This window comes from Octopus bimaculoides, chromosome 10, assembly GCF_046866305.1.
Source record: "Octopus bimaculoides isolate indiv1 chromosome 10, ASM4686630v1, whole genome shotgun sequence".
Lineage (NCBI taxonomy): Eukaryota > Metazoa > Mollusca > Cephalopoda > Octopoda > Octopodidae > Octopus > Octopus bimaculoides.
The window spans coordinates 32,018,393-32,021,615 of NC_142937.1; positions in this window are offsets into that span (position 1 = coordinate 32,018,393).

A 3,223-nucleotide genomic window follows, 5' to 3' on the forward strand; every position below is an offset into this window, starting at 1 on the left:
TAGCTATTAAAAAGCTTGAGAACCTCCAACGAATACATAAATTCGAGAAACAAGATTTTTCTGTGTCCGCATTTCAAGAGATGCATCTTGTCGGAATTTAAATGTCGACCACCGGAAAGTTAGTAAACCATTAACATATGGTTTACGTCTGTTTGACATCGAATTATTGTAACGTTGGTTATCTCCTTTGTGTTTTTCTTTTTGTCTTTACAAGCGTCTCTTGTTTAAACGTTATCTGCTCAAAAGACAACTGACAAACAGTTATATTTTCAGCTTGATACATGGTAGAATAAATTTTTTTGACCAAGAAACCTTGGGTAGCTGTATTTAAAAGATTTGTGGATTTTTTACTTTAAGATTATTTTTTACTTTCTCAGCTGGTCGGGCGCTTCTCCACTAGTTTAAGCATTACCACACACACATGCACAGAACCGCATTTGCGAAGCATACATCTGGCACAGCAGTACGCGGTCTTCATCAATCGTTTTCTTCAGATAACGATTTTGGCATCTTCCGACAATATCATTCCCACCAGCATTGCTGATGAGCAGCTGTGACTTTACCAAGGAATGTTTTACTTCTTCTGGGCCTTATTGTTGCACACAGTTTATTCGTCTGTTATTACTATGACTACAGCACCAAATCAATGGAAACAGCAATCACTCCAATAGTTTGTTTTATTACCCGCAGAGCAGGACCGACTGAAGGCACCAGGAACTCGGATAGTCGCTCGGCGCACTACGTGTTAGAGAACGTAAAGTCATGAGTTTGAGAATTTAGTAGATATTGATGGCAGCACGGGAAACTAATAAATAAAATGAAATAAAAGAATATTTATAAATAAGAAACTCCCAAACAAAGCCAGAAGTCACTTAGTGTAAGCGACTATGAAGAAGGAGAGATTAAGACGAAAGGAATGAATTTACTTTAGACTTGAAAGAGTTCAGATGATAAGAAGCGGGGAAGCAATGAGATGGAAGAGAGTTCCAAAGTCTGGCAGTTCGAGGAGAAAAGCTACAACCTTTGAAAAACTTCCTTCTTTGTGGATGAAGATGTTGTGCGTTTCGAGTTAGACGAGTTGGCACAAAGTGATCTGGAACTGAGAGAAAAAGTTCAAGAGAGTAATTCTCTGCGGTAATAACGATAGAAGAGACTAAGACTGACGACGTCACGTCGATGTGACAAGGGTTGTGGAGAACCAAGTGACAAAATGGTATTCCTTTCCAAATGTGACTGCAGTATTTCATATAAGGACAAATTGTGGACATTTAAGGATACAAAATGGCCTCGAGTGTCCTTTAATCTAAACAGTGGAAGCAGATCTACCAACTGATTGTCTCTAAGAAGCCCAAGAGAGATCAGGTGAGAAGATAAGACCAAGCAGTTCCAAAGAAAATCTTTCCTCGGGTGGTTTTACTGTCTCACCAAGTGATACTTCGGACCTACAACTTATGTAAGTGGGAGGAAGATAAGGGTTCCGCTTGCCGCTCAAAGACATGAGTTTGCTTTACTAGGGTTGAAAGTTACTAGCCACTTCTCGCCCCATTTCATAACAGCCTACAGATCCACACTAAGACTTGCAGCAAATTCCAACTGTCTCAACGGGGAGGGATTGCCAAGAAAACCAGAATAAAATGTGCTGTCATCAGCATAAATGTTGATGAATTGAAGATCATTGATGTAGAGGAGAAATAGAGTTGGACCTAGAATAGAGCCTTGAGAAACACCAGCATTAACAGAATACTCAGAAGTAACACCGTCGAGTCACACGCACACAATGACCAAAAAGGAATGGCCTAATAATGTTAAAGACCTTTACACATATACCATAGACAGAGAGTTTATGGAACAAAACTGCATGTTAAACCTTATCAAAGGCTTTGGGTATAGCAAAAAATATATATCAAAAGTACATTCTTTATATTTATAGGTCAACGACACTAATCATACATTCAACCATATATCCTCCACAGTTTTTCTAGCAAAAATGTGTTGAAAGCATAAGCTCTCTTCTTCTTCTTCTTCTTCTTCTTCTTCTTCTTCTTCTTCTTCTTCTTCTTCTTCTTCTTCTTCTTCTTCTTCTTCTTCTTCTTCTTCTTCTTCTTCTTCTTCTTCTTCTTCTTCTTCTTCTTCTTCTTCTTCTTCTTCTTCTTCTTCTTCTTCTTTCTCTCTCCTAGTTATATTAACAAAAGATTTTGTACTTTTAACATTGTGTTTGAACTTTTCTCTCTATCTTAAATTTTGCAGTAAACACATTATTTCTACTTTTGCTGCTTTCATCCCAGTGAAATTTTAAAACATTATATCTGTAAATACGCAGAAATCTAGCTTGCCCAGGGCGTCAGCAACCTTCCAGGGTGTTTAATGACGTGTATCCTGGTAACCAACTACTTGAAGAACTGTCCCTTACCTTCCCTACAATCCAGATCTTACTCCCTGTGACTTTTTTTTGCTCCACAAGCCGAAAGAAAACCTCAGGGACAGTCGTTTTGGCGATGAAAGAGGCTGTGACAAGGGTACTGGACACTTTCACTTTGGAGGACTTCTATGGGGCCTTAGCGAAGTGGTTGAAACGCTACGAGTGCACTGTAGTTAGAGGATGTTACTTTGAAGGAGTTAGAGTTTTTGCACTTTGAAATATCCCCAAATCTTCTGGAATTCCCTTTGTATATATGCACATAAATACACATATATGTAATATACATACATTATATATATACGTATATATTATTACCATTTTTTTTTTGGTTATACATATTATATGTTTATATATGCATGTATGTGTATACTGTACACACACACGTATGTATGTACGTATGTATATTAAGTCAGATCACACTTAGTACTACTGAGAGTATGTAACTCAGTACAACCTGTTGCATGGTCGGGCTGTCGGCAACTTAACTGGTTATCTTACCAAGCCTGCTTGGTGAGGAAGGTGGTTTGCGCTGGACGAAAAAACTATCAAAAAGCGGATGAACTCAGTAGAGTCAATAGCTCTCCAAAAGCTGTGAGTGAGAGACCTTTAGCCTTTGTTTTGACAACTGTTTCGGAGAAGGAAAGCTTATGTAACACCTGCGACTTCTTTTGCATCCACTGATATTGTCTAGCTCTTCTCGGATTAATGTATATGTTGCTTAGAGAGTAGGATTGACCTTGTGCAAGGCCTTTCTGCACAGTAAAAAGCTTCTAGTTTCATTTTTAATATCTCTGTTATGCGTTG